Below are 20,885 nucleotides of genomic sequence, written 5' to 3' on the forward strand. Positions count from 1 at the left end.
TCCAACCTCTACGCTGAGCAGTCCATTGCCCGGCTGGACCCCACGCTAACCAGTAGCAGGGCACTGCTTTGGAAGCCCCTCACATTGAAGGAGCTGAAGAAGTTCCTCGGACTCAATTTCCTTAGCAGTGTCCTGCGGAAGCCTCGCGTGGACCAGATGTGGACCACTGACGACATGATGTACACACCGTACTACTCTGAGACCATGCCACGCAACAGGTTTCAATTGATCTGGCGATTCCTCCACTTTGCGGACAATACTTCCCTGGAAGTTAGAGACAAATTGTGCAAAGTACGCAGTGTTGTTGACCATGTAAACGCGAGGTGCAAGGAGCTGTACCAGCCTGAACGCGAGCTCGCCATTGACGAGGGGGTGATGGCATGGCGAGGCCGCCTGACCTTCCGGGTCTACAACCCAAACAAGCCCACCCGCTATGGTATCAAGTCTTACTTCCTGTGCGAATCTCGCACAGGATATTGCTTTTCATTTAAGCCATTTTGTCGGGAAGGCTCGCTCCTGGGGGACACGGTCGTCGGTCTGCTTGGACGTCTGTCTGGGGCCGGCTATACGCTCTTTATGGACAACTTCTACAACTCCGTACGTATGTCCGCCAGGCTCCGACAGTTGAGGACCGACGTCTGTGGTACCCTCAGGAAGCACCGGGGCGAGCCAGCCATCATCAAGAACATGACCAAACGTGACATCGGTGTGGGGGAGCGCATTGCGGTCAACAACAAGGAGGTCCTGATCGTGGCATGGCGCGATAAAAGAATCGTGAAGACCATCAGCAGCTTCCACGAGGACACCATGGAAAAGGCGATGGTGTGGCAGAAGCAGAAGAAGGGCAAAGCGCTGAGGGTGGAGATGCTCAAGCCATCATCAATCATGGAGTACAATAAATTCATGAACGGCGTCGATCAGCTGGATCAGAATATATCGTACTATCCGGTTACACGTAAGACTGGAAAGTGGACCAAAAAGTTTGTGATGTATCTGATCCAAATATGTATCTTCAATGCTTTTGTCTTGTACAAAAAAAAGCACCCACAAGGGCATTACTCCAACCTCTTCCGGTTCACCAGGGCTGTGGCGCGGACCTACACAGACGGTAAGGAGAAGAAGATTCCTGGGGTGACAGCGGAGATGGAGGCGGAGGCGGAGGCAGGGGAGGAGGCAGGGGAGGAGGCAGGGGGTGGGGATGAGGAGGAGGCAGGGGCTGAGCAGGTGGGGCGTGTCGACCCTAGGGCCCCACTGGGGGACCCGCAGAGCAGATTAGTGGGTGGCTTTGTGAAGCATGTAATGGTTGCATACAAAGCCACCCCGAAGAAAAAGCTACCGTGTAGGAAATGTTCACTTTTTATAAGGTATTGTATTGGTAAATTACCATAATCCTATACTGTGAATGTTACCAACAAACTCCTAAATGCACTGAAACAATGGCTGATTATCCTCCAGTGTTCACTTTTTATAAGGTATTGTCTTGGTAAATTACCATAATCCTATACTGTGAATGTTACCAACAAACTCCTAAATGCACTGAAACAATGGTTGATTATCCTCCAGTGTTCACTTTTTATAAGGTATTGTATTGGTAAATTACCATAATCCTATACTGTGAATGTTACCAACAAACTCCTAAATGCACTGAAACAATGGTTGATTATCCTCCAGTGTTCACTTTTTATAAGGTATTGTCTTGGTAAATTACCATAATCCTATACTGTGAATGTTACCAACAAACTCCTAAATGCACTGAAACAATGGTTGATTATCCTCCAGTGTTCACTTTTTATAAGGTATTGTCTTGGTAAATTACCATAATCCTATACTGTGAATGTTACCAACAAACTCCTAAATGCACTGAAACAATGGTTGGTTATCATCACAGTGTTCACTTTTTATAAGGTATTGTCTTGGTAAATTACCATAATCCTATACTGTGAATGTTACCAACAAACTCCTAAATGCACTGAAACAATGGTTGGTTATCATCACAGTGTTAACTTTTTATAAGGTATTGTCTTGGTAAATTACCATAATCCTATACTGTGAATGTTACCAACAAACTCCTAAATGCACTGAAACAATGGTTGGTTATCATCACAGTGTTCACTTTTTATAAGGTATTGTCTTGGTAAATTACCATAATCCTATACTGTGAATGTTACCAGCATATAATGCACAGCAACAATGGTTGGTACTGATGACTTGTCACCCAGTTTATTGAACATATTTTACAATAAAAATGTCCATGGCATCAAAGTTTCAAGTTTTCTGCATTGTAAAGTATTCTGTATTTTATAATAATGTTTTCTGGACCTACATCAGTAGTTATAACTTACTTGTTCATTAGCGCCAGGCATGGTGGTTGATGGGGTAGTAGTATTTCCAGGTGAAACTAATTGATATATTATCAATACAAGATATTATTACTTTATGAATGTGTTTATCATGTATGGACGAATAAATTGGAAAACAGGTAGGTACAGAGCAACACAGTGTCTACAACACAGGAGCAGATTATGCACAGTACATGAATGAGAAACAGTCAAAATGTTTTTTTGTTTAGTTTATTGCATGCACATGATCTATAATACCTGATCGGTACAATATCTACTAACCTGATTAATACAATATATTCTCACCTGATCGATATAATAGTATTACTGCATTTCAAGTTTGTCAGTCAGTCGGACTGTCAATCAATCAATCAAACAAATCAATCTATGAATCAAACGATCAACAAAACAATCAAACATTCTATCAAGCAAATTACCAACAAAACAATCAAACATTCTATCAATCAAACGACCAACAAAGTAATCAATCAATCAAACAAATCAATCTATGAATCAAACGATCAACAAAACAATCAAACATTCTATCAATCAAACGACCAACAAAGTAATCAATCAATCAAACAAATCAATCTATGAATCAAACGATCAACAAAACAATCAAACATTCTATCAATCAAACGACCAACAAAGTAATCAATCAATCAAACAAATCAATCTATGAATCAAACGATCAACAAAACAATCAAACATTCTATCAATCAAACGACCAACAAAGTAATCAATCAATCAAACAAATCAATCTATGAATCAAACGATCAACAAAACAATCAAACATTCTATCAAGCAAATTACCAAAAAAACAATCAAACATTCTATCAATCAAACGACCAACAAAGTAATCAATCAATCAAACAAATCAATCTATGAATCAAACGATCAACAAAACAATCAAACATTCTATCAATCAAACGACCAACAAAGTAATCAATCAATCAAACAAATCAATCTATGAATCAAACGATCAACAAAACAATCAAACATTATATCAATCAAACGACCAACAAAGTAATCAATCAATCAAACAAATCAATCTATGAATCAAACGATCAACAAAACAATCAAACATTCTATCAATCAAACGACCAACAAAGTAATCAATCAATCAAACAAATCAATCTATGAATCAAACGATCAACAAAACAATCAAACATTCTATCAAGCAAATTACCAACAAAACAATCAAACATTCTATCAATCAAACGACCAACAAAGTAATCAATCAATCAAACAAATCAATCTATGAATCAAACGATCAACAAAACAATCAAACATTCTATCAATCAATCAAACAAATCAATCTATGAATCAAACGATCAACAAAACAATCAAACATTCTATCAATCAAACGACCAACAAAGTAATCAATCAATCAAACAAATCAATCTATGAATCAAACGATCAACAAAACAATAAAACATTCTATCAATCAAACCAATAAAACAATCTGTCAAACAATCAATCAATCAAACCATCCATCCATCCATCCCAGTCTAAATTGCTTTATAACACGTTCAGTACCTATTATCACCCCGCCGGCACACCTTTCATAAAAGTGCCTGTAACTTCTGTTCTAAATAATTTACCTCCACTTTTATCTTTTGTTGACGTTTTTTAACTTGTAATTGTGAACGAACGAAGACATGCAGAAACAAACGGTTTTTTGCATTGTGTACATCAACTTGTCGTCTTCAAATGAGCCCAACCATTTCCCCATAGTTATAATATAAAATATAGAAATAGCTCCGCTAAGATCATGAGATATGCTAGAATCGTCCAGGAATCCTGGCAACCCACAGTCATTTTCCGGATTTTTGGCCGGCACCCAAAGTGTTAAGTCACTGACGAGATCAGCGTCAACAAGCCCAACACTTCGCTCCATCTGTTCCTGCTATCAATATGTAATCAATTTGGGGTAAATATTCATGGTTTTTGTTCGTTTTAATTGTTGACGTTTTGAGGACGTTTAAAAATCGTATTTCATGCTTGTGCCTTTTGTTAGCAGAGGAAATCAGCTTCGTCGCACCTTGGATTAGTGTATGGTTTTGTGAGATGGTTTCGATGGTTTCCCTACCTGCAAAAACAACATAAACATTCTAAATGGACCTAAAGTTTATTTCCTATTGCAGTGTTTGCTAATGCAATAACATTTGGGTCCAGTAGCGGCTCGTGAATTCTTCACGGGGGGGGGGGGCGGAATTAATTAGTATCCCCCTCTATCTCTCCTCTCTCTTTCTCTCTCTCACACACAGCGCGACGTGGAATCGATTCGTTACACAATCAGACCTAGTGCATGTGTAGTATTATATACCAAGAATAACTTCAGTATGAGTACAGGGCTGTACACATATTTTGCATATTGTTAAACGAGCCAAGGCTAGAGAGAGAGAGAGAGAGAGAGAGAGAGAGAGAGAGAGAGAGAGAGAGAGTGCGAGAGAGAGAGAGAGAGAGCGAGAGAGAGAGAGAGAGAGAGAGAGAGAGAGAGAGAGAGCGAGAGAGAGAGAGCGAGAGAGAGAGAGAGACCGAATTAACTCACTGTTTACGTGGTCGAGACTGCATCCAGCTATTAGCTTGTTAGCATTGATAAAGTATATCCACTCCACTGTGTTGATGTCCATTGTCCATGCATGTCCACACTGCATCCATATATAGCTATACTACCTGGCGTTCCTATCGACATGCTCTAAGACAAACTCTAACCTTAACCAACTTTGAAAGAGTGCCTAAGCTTAACCGTCGAAAGAAATTGCCGTCACGCTCTAAGACAAATAGCTGCATCACAACAACACAAGTCAGCTACAACAGAAACTGGCGTTGGCCAATCAGAGAGAGCGTCTCCGCGAAATGCGGCTACGGAAAAAACTGACGTCGGCCAATCAGAGAGCGTCTCTCCGCGAAATGCGGCTACGGAAATTATAGACGCTGCTAAGGCTGCTGGCTTAGACCACTTCAAATCGCGCCCGGCTTCCATCATAAACATCATATTTCAACGCACAGCGCGTTACGCACTGATTGGCTGCGACGGATACAGCAATGAAACAGTGCACGCCGTGCACGCGCACTCAGAGCGCTATTGCGTCTAGCCCGAGAGGAATAAGGCTAGGACGTGAGTCACTTCCTGTTCAGGAAAACGATTATTTATATTTGATATTATTAACGTTATATTGTGCATTGGAAACACAAACATACTTAAAATGAGTAAATATTATTCATTTTAAACATGTTTATATTATTTATAGGGCTATAAAACAAAAAACAAAAAAAAAATATTTCTTGTTCATCTCTCTTTTAACCAGGGTTAACCAGGGGGGTCGGCGCCCGAGCGCCCCTAGTGGCGAGCCGCCACTGTTTGGGTCCAACCTGTTCCCTAACAACATAATTCCAATGAAACCGTCTATAAATGCCAACTTTACTGCATATAATTCTAAGCAGTAGTATGTACAACATCATCACTGACCCTATAAGTGAATCTATGATATATTTCTGTATACAGTACAGAAGCTACTGAGCTGAGGACAGCAATGGCAGAACACTGGCAGAAAACAGGCCCCAGGCTGAGCATCAGAACCCATGATCTAAAGGCTCAATCCTCACTGTAAACAAAAGGGTGGTCCTCTACTGGAGATAAAAACACGGTACATATTTTCATGATATGATTAATGAACTGTGCTCTTCATATAAAGTTATATAAAATTGTCAATAACATGAATGTCAATTTCTGTATTTTGAAGCTTTGAATGATTTGTTTGTAACAGCTTAAGCTTTTCAGTGATCCCTCAACTTCAAAATCAAGTGGTGATGAGTGTGGAGGGACTTTTTCCTGAAAACAAGGGTACAACAATGTGAATTAAGGAGACATTAGGAGGAATTCTGTTGTAATATCACACAGTCATGTTAGTTGCGGGGCGCCCTCGTGCCTCGCGCACCTACGCGACCGACCCGGGTTCGATCCCAGCTCCCGTCGTTATTTGTCGCATGTCCTCCCCACCTCTCCTCCCGTTCGCCCTCTCCTCTGTCGGTCCTGCGTGACCAATAAAGCTGTAAAAATGCTAAAAAATTATATAAAAAAAAAGTCATGTTAGTTGCAACATATTTCTTATGTTATTACTTCACCACACCTGTACAACTTCCCCTGCCCAGCTCCTAGAGGAAACCAAGACAATATCACATATTTTTCAGCTCCAGTCAGCACCGTGGCTTTACATTCCTCAGAGAAACTGCCAGATACCTCTGTTAATCTGTTAATACGACACAGGTGCATTGATTATTCATGGCACGTGACGGTGCTTTTGCTGTTCAAAACACACGGAATAGAGCCAAGTTGAGACTATAGATACAAGTGCTTGGACAAGGAGCTGTATTCTACAGCCTTACGTAATATATTATCACAGTGGTTTGATTCATTGTAGGCCTACTGCTATATAACTTAATTGTACTCTTGTCTTTCTATGACTGCACACTAATCACTTCCCTTTACAGCCACAACCACTGTTAAAACAGATGTTTGCAGTACTACATCTATTGAACGTGATAGTCTACTGTTGGTTGCTGTCATGCTGTTCCTGTGAAATGCTTTTTCTGTGATCATTATGCCACATGGATTATTATCAAAACAAATTCCTTTCAATGAATTGTATTTGTGTGAAAATTCAGTCCTTGAGGGCCAGTGTTCTGAAAATTGTGTTGCTGCTGTCAAATAATTTCTTTTTTTTTATTTACATGGGTCATCTTTAATCATATGTTTGCTGTGGTTGAAATGTTGAATAGATGTTGTTTAGATGCCCATCTCAATTTCAAAACATGAGTTGTACATACATTTTGATGAGATAGACATCTCACATTTTGAAATTGAGATGAGCATCTAAACAGCGTCTATTAGACGTCTAGGATCAAGGTCTATATCATAGCTTACCTGTTGATTAAACATAATTTAAATGTATATATTTAAACCTATAGCTGTTGAAATGACGTTGAAACAATTGCTAGGTGTTATCTAGACATCTACTAAACCATATAATGTAGATGTATTTTAGTCATCGAATAGACAACAACTTGCACAGTGGGTGTCCGTGGTATGACAAAGTGGGGTAATTATTAACAGCTTGGCTTGTTAATTTGAAGACCCACATTTAGTTTTGGGTAACAATCCAGACCAAACGGCAAGGATGTAGTAACCCTAAATAACATTTCCCATAATGTGAGACCTTTGAAACCTGCCTTGGTCGATTCTGTTATGGAGAACAAACTTTGAGGAATAAACTTGATGCGGCTCATTGTACAGTGCATGAACACAGTTCAGTTTTCATGAAGTGAAGGGAGGCACGGTATCATCATTTTCAGGTCTATGTAACTGAGGAGGACAAAAATAACCAGGGGAGGCATAAAGACATCTATGACATCTAAGCTTAGAAACAAGACTAGCAAAATTAACATGAGGACATTCCTAATTTATGCAAATGACATGTCGTCAGCTTGTGACTGCAACTTGTTCCTGTTTGCGGACGACTCAGCCCTGCTGGTCTCTGACAAGAACAAGTTACAGGTTGAAAAAGCCCTCAGCTCGGAACTAGGCAAAATCTGCATATGGCTCGGCGACAACAAACTATCATTACACATGGGCAAAACAGAGTCTGTTACAAAGGATCAGATTAAACCGAATATATATATTTATTTATTGATATATATTGCATAGTATTTGTATATCGTTTGATATCCCTTGTATATTCCTTGTACATATACACGGAATATCCCTTTAGTCCAGCCCATAATAGTTCATTCTCCTATTGGACAGCGGTCCACCGGCGCCAGGGACCGGCCCCCGGAGCCAAGTTCAAAGTCACCGACACGACATGTCTGTACTTGCCCCGGCCCTGCCCAGGGATACGGCGACAGAAATGAGAGTGGCACTATTTGTGCACTGTGCGTATAAATACGGCGCAGGTGAATGTAGAAGCCCCTTAGCCCCTTACCTCCGTACCCTTCGTCCTTTTTAGTATGTTACCCACTAAGTGAAGCCTCACCCACGATACAACGTGCGGTGAAGTATGGCCTGTTTGGCCTCAGAATAGAGCATCGAGACCGCGTGCGAATTAATAACTGAATTGTCAGAGTTTGGCACTATACCGTCGAGTGCGACATATTTCTATTGAGTCTTTAATAGTCTATTTGTGTATAGTGTATCGTGCGGTTAGAATTCTATAGTGACCAGCATCTCCAACGCTTTCTCGTATTAGCTAGAGTTCTTATCCAGGCTGGGCCGACCGCATGGCGTTTTCACCCGAGGAGACCTAGGCGAGAACCGTATGGACATGTACACTGGATTAATCTACCCGACGACTACATAGCCCTTTGCGGCTGGAATATATTTGCTTTGGTACTGTGATTTATGGAGCGGATAATCGCCGACGCCTGCACGTGTTGGATTTACCCCGAGAGGAGTCAAGTCGAGTCGGCGCTCAGAGAGCCTGAGGCCGCCTAGCTTTCTTCACTGTAGAGCTACAGTCTACAAGAGAACCAAGCTGTATTCGTCTGTGGATCAAGAGACTACTGCACCGGCTTCTGTACCTGAAGTCTCCCTAGTCATCGTTGACCAGACGTCCTACTACCGACAGATCTTCTACCCCCTTGCTGGCTTACAACCAGTGGGAACCCCTTCCAGTATCTCCCGCTATTACTAGTGTACCATAGATATAATTCCCTAAGATTCAGGTTGTATAATTACCTCCTGCGTAACCAGAGAATGGACATTCGTTATTGATTTGCCTACGCATACTCCTTTGCCTTACAAGTGCATTCAAAGAATAATGTAAAGTATCCTATGTACCTTTTGCTCCATTAAATACTTGATTAATACCTTTGACTGGAACCGATTTCATTGTGGGAAGTGTTCATCATATTCATATATCGTGTACTGTATGGCCAGTAATTAAAGTACATAAAGCGGTAGTGGTTTAATGATACCATACTTATCAATACAGTCAGGGAATTGTACCCCTCAGTTACAATTGGTCCTTCGAGCCGGAGGGTAACTAGTGTAATATTAATATAGTGGTATTAATATTGAAATGGCCTATGATGAACACTCCACAAAACGGTCCTCCTAAAGTAGATCGCCCGCAGCGTAGACGGCAGCCACCTCAGTACTTAGAGGATTACGTTGCCAGTATACTACCTAGCCTTCTACAGACGGTAAACGCGGAAAAAGTAGAAAGTTAAATTATGTCCGACCCTATCAACCAGGCTACCCCGCCAACAGAGGCCCTAGTGGGTTCTAATGTAACTGACCAAGCTCACGGTAGGGACCAGGAGGGAACTGACACGACTTTACCCCCCGCCAAGACCGAAGAAGTAGTCCCCGGAGAGCTCCAGGAGAAAGACAACCCTCCAGAGATGGAACTCTGCCCGGTACAAGAAGAGGAGAGCCCCCAGGAGATAGAGCTCCAGGACTCCCCGCAGGAGAACGCATCTCCAACGAGTACTGCCAGGAGCGGATCACCTCAACCAGCATCTTCCCCCAGCGAGGCGGACAAGATGCTGGCACAGGCGTTCCTCGCCAGCCTAGCAGCCTCAACAGAGCGCGATCGACTCCAAGCACAGACGCTTAGTGAGCGCGAACATTCTTCCATGGAAAGAGAACGCCTCCAAGCGCAGCAACGGAGCGACGAAGATCGTATACGTCTAGAGATTAGACGCCTTCAGACGGAAGAGAATATGGTAAGAGACCACGCCGAAGCCCAGCGCGCCGCCGCCGAAGCCCAGCGCGCCGCTGCCGGTGCCCAAAGAGAAGCAGAGCGCGACATCGCTCTCACCAAGCGCGAAGCCGAGCGCGACCGATTACAAGCGCAGCTAATGGAGCAGCTGATCGCCAGGGCAACACCCCCTCCCTCCGCACGGGGTTCCAGGGCCTCGTCAAGACACGGGTCAAGGGCACCCTCCCCTAACCGATCAAGCGACCCTGAGCCCGACCACCAGAGAGAGCCTATACCCCCCTCCGAACTCCTTCCCCGACCGGTCCCAGTGAGACCCAGCTACAAGGAAGGAACGGTATACACCGCGGAGAGGCTAAATAGACGACTACAGGATCTAGAGGACCTGACAGAGGAAGAAGAAGAGGGAGAGGAGGAGAGTCAAGCCCGACAGCAGCACAGTACTCCACAGGACCAGGAGGTCCAGTACAGCCCAGGCTCTACCCCCGCGGCTCTGCGCTACAGACCCCCGACTCAATTCACGGGTGAGATTGACGCACGACCAGTCCCGAGGAATAGCACCTGGATACGCGGGCCATGGTACCCTGCCGGTACCAGCCCACCGAGAGGCGTAAGAGGAGACTCGCCTAGGAGGCCTCTCTTCCAACACTCACCGATGTGCCAGCCATCTACGGCATCATACATTGGCACACCAACGTTTCCAGACTTCACCCATGAGAACAGAGCACAGTACACGGAGCTACGGATGTGCTTAGAGACAATGATGGCTGATGTAGCTGATGAACGCCACAAGTATGCTATCCTATTGAAGCACCTCAAGGTGCCCCGAGCGCACAATATAGCGCTGGCCTATGCCACCTCTACTACCCCATACACAGCGGCTCTAGCAGCACTCGACCAAAGATATGGACGCATATGGGACTACGTAATACAAGAGATAAGGCATATTGACCGCCTACCCCCAGCAACAGACAATTGCTCACTAGACGACCTGTCTATCAAGGTACAATCCCTGGTAGGGATGCTGGGGGCGCAACGAGAAAAGGGTATGCACGAACTATACGCAAACTCTAATGTCGAGAGGATTTTAGAGAAGCTTCCGCCCGCCCGACAAGAGCGCTTCAGGCGGCAAAGAGACCACCGTGATCCTAACGGTCCCGAGCCATCCCTCCTAGACCTAGCCGACTTCCTGGCGAGAGAAGTCAGCAGCCTGCGATTGGATACGTTCGTGCGGAGCACACCAAGCTCCAGAGAGGGACCTAGGAGAGCAAACGATGGCCGAAGATTGGTGACTGTCATGCACCAATCAGAACCAGTACCGAGCAGCAAGAACCACAGTACCCCCTCGATGAAAGAGAAGTGGAAGATGGTGTGCCCGTACTGCGAGAAAGAACACTGGTTGTCACAATGTGACACATTCAAGAAGATGACCGCCGACGAAGTGGGTCAATGGATAAAGTCCAACCGACGCTGTTACCGATGTGCGCGCAGTCACATGGCAGCCGAGTGCCGCTTAAAGAAGAGGTGTAGTCGGTGTGACGGAGCCCACCTAGATGTCCTACACGACAGTAACAGAAGAAAGCCTGCACCCTCAAGCAGCACAAAGGCAAGTGTTATGTACATTGACCCCGCCAGCAGCGGGGGCGCCCGAGTGCTCTTAAAGGTGGTCCGCGTAACACTGAGTTACCAAGACAAGGTCATGGACACTTACGCCGTCCTTGACGACGGGTCAGAGAAGACCCTTCTCCTCGCATCCGCTGCGGCCCAGCTGGGGCTGCGGGGGAGCGAAAACCAGATGACGATTCGGACAATAAGAAGAGATCTAAAGACGATAAAGGGCGAGAATGTCTCCTTCACTATCGCAGCAAGCGGGCAGCCAGAGAGACGGTATAGGATTACTAATGCTTTCACCAGCCAAGAAATAGGCCTGTCGCAGTACACCTACCCCATCGCCAAGCTGATGGATAAATATGTGCACCTGCGTCAACTACCTATCCCGCTCATAGACGGTGCCACCCCGACCCTGCTGATAGGCTCCGACCATGCAGACCTCATAGTCCCGATAGACCGGGTCCACACAGGGCCCAGAGGCTGTCCTGCAGCAGTCGAGACCCGCCTAGGATGGACATTACAAGGCCCCCTCGCTAAGTCTCTTAACCGAACAGCAGCCACTAGCTGCCTCCACTCCAGAGTGACAGAAGAAGACACCACCCTCCTACAGCATGTCGAGAAGCTATGGACACTAAAGACAATGCCCTTTAAGAACGAAAAGAAAGACATTCGTTCCAAGGAAGACATTTACGCCATAGCACTCCTCGAGCAAGGGACAAAGAGAGTCAAAGTCAACGGAGTGATGAGATACGCAACTCCACTCTTGAGGCGAGAGGGTATGCCCACCTTCCACGCCCCAAAAGAAGCGACGGAGCGGTATCTATTGAACACAGAGCGGCGCCTAGCCAGAGACCCCGCTCAAGAGACTGTGTACCGCGCTGAGATTAACAAGCTAATCACAGCGGGACACATAAAGAAAATTGACATTAAAGAGGCCGATCAGACGACCGAATCATGGTACGTGCCGCACCACAAAGTCCACCACAACGGCAAGGATCGTATTGTGTTCAACTGCAGCTACCAGATCGGATCACAAAATCTGAATAAAGAGCTCTTGCCCGGCCCAACACTCGGCCCCTCCCTACTAGGCGTGTTACTACGTTTCCGCCAGGACAAGGTGGCCATCAGCGGCGACATCAAAGGGATGTTCCTGCAGGTGAGACTAGTGGAGGAGGACAAGCCCCTGCTGCGGTTCCTATGGAGAGAGAGGATCGGGGATGAGCAACCAGCCATCTATCAATGGGAAGTCCTCCCTTTCGGAACCACATGCAGCCCATGCTGTGCTACGTTTGCACTGCAAAAACACGTCGCAGAGGACCCAGCAGCTGATGAAGAGGTCCGAAAAAGTGTAGAAAATAGTTTCTACGTGGACAACTGTCTGCAAAGCGTCTCGACGCCAGAAGAAGCCGAGGCCCTTCTACTCAAGCTCCGCGCCTCCCTGATCAAAGGCGGCTTTGATCTCAGGCAGTGGGCCAGCAGCGACCTGCAAGTATTGCGCAGCCTCTCCCCCGAGGACAAGGCAGCAAGCAGCGAGACCTGGATGGCGACCATCCCAGGAGAAGCCCAAGAAATGACATTAGGACTAGTCTGGCGCTTCAAAAGAGACTCGCTCCATTACAAACACACACCCCTGACCAAGGAGCAGGGAAGGTCGACTGCACTACCGACCACCAGACGGAGTGTATACAGAACACTCGCCAGACAATATGACCCGTTGGGATGTATTCTACCTTACACCACCAGGGCAAAGATGATTGTAAGAGCGTTATGGGACAAGGACCAGGGCTGGGACGACCCCATACCCGAACACCTTGCATCCACATGGAGAGAGTGGGAGACGGAACTCAGCTCACTCCCAGGTGTTAACATACACCGCAGCTACTTCCCACCCACAGTGAGGCCGGAGACGTGCCAGATGGACCTGCACGTCTTCAGCGACGCCTCCGAAGTAGCCTACGGCTCGGTGGCCTACTTGCGTGCCCGAGAGGAGGGAGGAGAAATACATACTGCTTTCATCCTGGCTCGCTCAAGAATAGCCCCACAAAAGCAACAATCTATCCCGCGTCTAGAGCTCTGCGCAGCCCTAGCAGGAGCGCACCTCGCCACGTTAATCCAACGTGAACTCACCATTCCGGTGCAAAGAACAATCTTGTGGTCAGACTCCACGACAGTACTCACATGGATCCGGTCTGATTCGTGCAGATACAAGGTCTTCGTGGGGGTCAGAGTCACAGAGATTCAAGAGTTAACAGAAGTAGCAAGGTGGAGGTATGTGGACACAAAACACAACCCAGCTGACGTCATCACCCGGGGAATGTCCCTGGATGACCTCACCCGTCACAACCCATACAGTGACGGACCAGAGTTTCTCAAGCTCCCGGAAGAAGAGTGGCCTACACCCACCCCACGGGAGGCGAGTAAAGAGGAGGCCGAAAACAAGAAATCTGTGTTCTGTGGATTGAACACACTCGTCTCCACAGACCCCGACATAGACGATTGCCTCACCCTAGAGAGTGCGCAGCTAAAGACATTTCTGTGGCACCACCCAGAGGTTCAGCCCACTACTGACATTACTGCAGCTGACTACGAAGAAGCAGAACTTCTTCTACTACAACGAGCCCAGAGAGACTCGTTCCCCGATGAGCTAGACTGTCTACAGGGAGCAAAGCCCGTCCCATCAGACAGCAGACTGCTCCACCTAGCACCCGAGAGCGACGCCCATAGTCTCATCAGAGTGGGTGGTCGTCTGCGGAGAGCCCCAGACTTACCGGATGACGTCAAGTACCCGATAGTCTTGAACAGCCGACACAAGGTCACAGAGCTGATCATAAAGAAATACGACGAGGATGTGCATCATGCCGGGGCAGAGAGAGTCTTCGCGGAGATCAGACGTCGTTATTGGATACTGCAAGGGAGAGAAGCAGTGCGCCGCTTCCAGCGAACCTGTCTAGACTGTCGTAAGTGGCGAGCGCAGCCCAGTATACCCCGGATGGCTGACTTACCTCCATGTCGCCTCCGACTCTGCGACAAGCCTTTTCACTCCACCGGTATGGACTGTTTCGGCCCGCTGTATATAAAGAAAGGAAGAGGAACCGAGAAGCGGTGGGGTATTGTATTCAAATGCATGACCACCCGAGCGATACATATAGAACTCCTTCCAACCATGAGCACAGACTCATTCCTTATGGCCTTCCGAAGATTCACATCGCGGAAAGGCAAACCGTCTATATTGTTGTCTGATCACGGGACAAACTTCAAAGGCGGAGAAAGAGAGCTGAGAGAGAGCTTCCAAGCTATGGGCCCAGAACTTAAGACCCACCTCGCTCCATCCCAGATTGACTTCCAGTTTAATCCCCCGAACGCACCTCACTTCGGTGGAACTTGGGAACGAGAAGTACGTTCAATAAAGACAGCCCTGTACGCCGTGCTTGGGGCCCAGACCGTGGCGGAAGAAGTCCTAATGACAGTCCTCACGGAGATCGAGGGAGTATTGAACTCAAAGCCCCTCGGTTACGTCTCAAGTGATGTAGCAGATGTCGACCCAGTCACCCCCAACACACTCTTGATGGGGCGGCTGGACCCCGCGCTACCCCAGACAATGTACAGGCCTGAAGAAGCGAACGACCGAAGAATGTGGAGGTACAGTCAAGTATTGGCTGACAAGTTTTGGAACAGCTTCCTACTCCACTACCTACCGTCTCTACAGACCCGCCAGAAATGGGTAAAAGAGAGAGACAATTTGACAGAAGGAACAGTCGTCATGATTATCGACCAGTCACTACCCCGAGCTATGTGGCCGGCTGGCCGCGTAAGCAAAGTGATCACCGGTGCCGACGGAAAGGTCCGAGCAGCTGAAGTGCTCGTCCAAGGGCGGACCTACACCCGACCCGTAGCGAGGCTAATAGAACTGCCAAGGCTCCCCGATACTATCGATGACGACCATGACCCCATGACTTTGTGAACTGACTGACCCTCACAGCAGACATTGAGTAGTGGACAGTGCGGTTAATCTGTCTCTGCTTAGCTAATTAGGTGGGACTAATTAGGGGGCGGCTGTTACAAAGGATCAGATTAAACCGAATATATATATTTATTTATTGATATATATTGCATAGTATTTGTATATCGTTTGATATCCCTTGTATATTCCTTGTACATATACACGGAATATCCCTTTAGTCCAGCCCATAATAGTTCATTCTCCTATTGGACAGCGGTCCACCGGCGCCAGGGACCGGCCCCCGGAGCCAAGTTCAAAGTCACCGACACGACATGTCTGTACTTGCCCCGGCCCTGCCCAGGGATACGGCGACAGAAATGAGAGTGGCACTATTTGTGCACCGTGCGTATAAATACGGCGCAGGTGAATGTAGAAGCCCCTTAGCCCCTTACCTCCGTACCCTTCGTCCTTTTTAGTATGTTACCCACTAAGTGAAGCCTCACCCACGATACAACGTGCAGTGAAGTATGGCCTGTTTGGCCTCAGAATAGAGCATCGAGACCGCGTGCGAATTAATAACTGAATTGTCAGAGTTTGGCACTATACCGTCGAGTGCGACATATTTCTATTGAGTCTTTAATAGTCTATTTGTGTATAGTGTATCGTGCGGTTAGAATTCTATAGTGACCAGCATCTCCAACGCTTTCTCGTATTAGCTAGAGTTCTTATCCAGGCTGGGCCGACCGCATGGCGTTTTCACCCGAGGAGACCTAGGCGAGAACCGTATGGACATGTACACTGGATTAATCTACCCGACGACTACATAGCCCTTTGCGGCTGGAATATATTTGCTTTGGTACTGTGATTTATGGAGCGGATAATCGCCGACGCCTGCACGTGTTGGATTTACCCCGAGAGGAGTCAAGTCGAGTCGGCGCTCAGAGAGCCTGAGGCCGCCTAGCTTTCTTCACTGTAGAGCTACAGTCTACAAGAGAACCAAGCTGTATTCGTCTGTGGATCAAGAGACTACTGCACCGGCTTCTGTACCTGAAGTCTCCCTAGTCATCGTTGACCAGACGTCCTACTACCGACAGATCTTCTACCCCCTTGCTGGCTTACAACCAGTGGGAACCCCTTCCAGTATCTCCCGCTATTACTAGTGTACCATAGATATAATTCCCTAAGATTCAGGTTGTATAATTACCTCCTGCGTAACCAGAGAATGGACATTCGTTATTGATTTGCCTATGCATACTCCTTTGCCTTACAAGTGCATTCAAAGAATAATGTAAAGTATCCTATGTACCTTTTGCTCCATTAAATACTTGATTAATACCTTTGACTGGAACCGATTTCATTGTGGGAAGTGTTCATCATATTCATATATCATGTACTGTATGGCCAGTAATTAAAGTACATAAAGCGGTAGTGGTTTAATGATACCATACTTATCAATACAGTCAGGGAATTGTACCCCTCAGTTACAGAGTCCATTCTCTTCGGTTCAAATAACAAACTCAGCAAGACCGACGGCTTTTCGGTTACAGTGGGTGACAATATTGTCAATAGGAAAGATGAAATTACCTACCTGGGTTGAAGGGTTCCATCCTAGAGGCCAGTGTTGGGACTAATGCGTTACAAAGTAACGCGTTACAGTAACGAAGTTACTTTTGGCGATAACTAGTACTCTAACGCATTACTTTTGAAATTCAGTAACGCTACTTACGTTACTGAATGGTTCGTTAATGCGTTATTTGCGTTATATACGCCGTAGATTGATAGCGAGCGGTAGTGATTATTATTATTATTATTATCCTCATATCCTGTCTGGCTGCGGGGAAACGCTATGCTGGGGGCGTGTTTTGTTTACTATTCCTGATCCTGACTGATAATGGCAGCGCCCAGCTACTCGCGTATTTCTCTTTTGTCGAGCGAAAAGAAAATAACGTTTTAGTTAGTCATTTGTGTTTTGGCTCAAAGATACTGGAGTCTAACGTTAACTACCAGGACTCATCCAAATCCACTCGCCACCCACGTAGAATGATACCAGGCGACACACAGCAAATGGGACGGAAAACTTTTTACAACTACTTGGAGAGAGAATATACAGTACAACATGGAAATGAGATAAAGAAAATGTTTAAGGGGCTGCTGGTCTAACGTTACATCTCGACAGACACTGATGAGTGCAGTGATGTGAATGTAAATGAATGGAAACTCAAGTTGATCAACGCATTTTGACTACAAATCTGCCAGGGAATCTCATCAATACTAATCAAACAATATAAATATAGTCCTTTCATGCACAATTGATATCCTAACTATTCTAACGTTGCAATGCACGATTGATATCTTAAACAACGTTGCAAGACGGTTACAATGAAACGCTCCGGCGACAGATATCAAGGCTGTTCCTCAAGCACTTATTTTCAACCTAGAACCTAAACGTGCATGCGCGCAACCTAAACGTGCATGCGCGCAACCTAAACGTGCCTGCGCTCAACCTCCCCGAGCAATTAGGCACGGTGCATTTCTTATTACGTCGGGACATTTGTGTTTGTGTCAGATTTGTATTTGTATCTAGACCACATTGCTTAGCAGAGTTCAGTGATGTGAATGGAAATTGTCAAGTTGATCAACCGATTTTGAGTATCTGTATCTGCATGGGAGCAATTTTTTTCTTCTTCAAGTAACTAAATGGTTACTTTTCACAGTAATGCATTACTTTTGGGTGTAAGTAACTAGTAACGTAACGGAGTTACTTTTGAAATGAGTAACTAGTAAAGTAACTGAGTTACTATTTTTCAGTAACTAGCACAACACTGCTAGAGGCTAATCTTTCCTGTGACAAAATGGCATCCAATGTAATAAAAAAAGTCAACCAACAAACTCGATTGTTGTACCGGATCTCCTCTCTGGTAAAGAAGAATACCCTGAAGACTCTAGCAGGAGCACTCATTCAAGGGTACTACGACAATGCTTGCACCTCATGGTACCAAAGCACCTCACCTTTGGGGCGGCGTGGCTCAGGGGTAGAGCGGGTTGTCCAATGATCGAAGGGTTGGTGGTTCGAATCCCGCTCAAGCCCATGTCCATCCCACTGCCGTTGTGTCCTTGGGCAAGACACTTAACCTACTTGCCTCGTATGAATGTGTATGCATGTGAATGAATGTTGGTGGTGGTCGGAGGGGCCGTAGGCGTTGATTATTCGCCACGCTTCCGTGAGTCTGCCTCAGGGCAGCTCTGGCTGCAATTGTAGCTTACCACCACCGGTATGACTGTGTATGAATGAATAATGGACTCTGTAAGCGCTCTGGGGTCACTGGTCAGACTACTGCTTGACCTGACTCCTAGAACCCACCTCACCCCTGCCCACTTTGACAACCTAGGATGGCTTAGAGTAGACGACAGAGTACAGCAACTTGCAATGGGCCTGGTCTACAAGATACTATACGCGACCAAGGTACCCATGTACATGTCAAAATACTTCCCAAAGGTCAGTGAATACCACAATCACAACACCAGAGGGAGCTCCACAAATCATGTTAAACCCAGATTCGGCTCAAACAAGCGACTAAACACGTTTCGCAATTATGCCACATCAATGTGGAACGCCCTACCCAAAGCTGTAAAGGAATGTGAATCACTACCCACTTTCAAAAACACTCTCAAAAAACACCTACGGGAGACTGCAATTCGAAACTGGCCCCTACAAATGTCCTAACCCAGTTGTACAGTAAATTACCAAGAATGGCTTTGTCAGTATTCCAATGTACAGTGTACAGTTTCCCCCCCCCCTACCCAACCCCCCCCCCCCCCCCCCCCCCCACCTCCAATGTACAGCCCCCACCCACCCACCCAACTCCACCCCACCCACCCAACCTCCTCTAATCAGGGGCAGGGCTAGGGGGTGGCTACTTGGGCTCAAGCCCCGAATGTATTCTGAAAAGCCCCGAGTCTATTTATAAAAAAAATAATTTTTTATTTTTTTTTTTTAACAATTCATCATTGTTACATGAAAATATCTTTGTACCAGATTTAGCAGAGGCTAATTTCCATCTGTGGTCTATCCAGCTGCTAACTATATTTGAGTAAGTTAAGTCTTGGTGGTATGGTAGACTCAGACCTAAGCTTTAAATCACAATCAACAAGTTGACAAAAACTTATTTCTTCCACCTTAGAAACATAGCTAAAGTACGGCCATTTATAAATCAAAAGGACGCTGAAAACCAGATCCATGCCTTTATCTCAAGCCAACTCGACTACTGTAATGCACTCCTTACCGGCCTCCCGAAAAAATACGATGATAACTATTTTATTGCAATGCACTATTGCATTATTTTATTCTATTTTACTAACTATTTTATTGCACTGCACTATTTTACTTTGTATCAGTGAATCATAGATGCCTGGCCATAAGAGCATTCGGAGCATCTCTGCTCTCCCACTATTGAACTTGGGGGAGCAAAGGTATGATCTTGCTCCACCACTTTTTGATTATATGAAAAATATGATATATCCCCCCCCCCAATATATAAATCTAACCATAACTACGTTATGGTTAACTGAGTTTTATAGTGAAAAGAGCAGCTTTATTGGTCAAGATTGAAGGCTCTATATTGCAGGAAATTGCACGTACAGGTTCATTAAATAAAAATAAAAACTGCCGGATCTCCTACAATCCTAAATCCGGCCCTGCCTCTAATGTACAGTTTCTACGTCAAATGTATATACACTCTTTTTCTGGACACTTTTGTATCACAAACAGTACTGTATTTGCAAATCTGATATGTCATACATGTATAGATGTAGCAGTACTGTCTATCTGTATGTCATGTATGTCATATATGTTATGATGAATTGAAAATGGGGGACCCTGATGTAAAGAAGACAAAAGTCTTTCTCTGGTCTGCATCCCCTTAACAATTGTATGTATTGAGCTGTACTGTACTGTACCCATTCTGCAATCTGTTAATAAACTTTTCAATCAATCAATCAACACCTGGGGACATTTGTGCAGATTGGTATTTAAGGTATGAGGGCTGGGTAAATAGGGGTGTCACAATTAATTGTTAATTAATTAATTAAGAGTTAAAGTGAATGTTTTAGCTCGATTTTAGTGTTTGTTCACGGGGAAAATAAAAGTAAATGAAAATGTTCCATTGTCTGGGTGTTTTTTGGATAAGAATTTATAAAATTCTCAGATTAATCTATATAATAATCATTGGATGAATCGATCACGCTAGCTGTAACTGTTTGGTCTTTTGCAAT

Source organism: Notolepis coatsorum (genome assembly GCF_963971535.1).
Source record: "Notolepis coatsorum genome assembly, chromosome: 3".
Taxonomy (NCBI): domain Eukaryota; kingdom Metazoa; phylum Chordata; class Actinopteri; order Aulopiformes; family Paralepididae; genus Notolepis; species Notolepis coatsorum.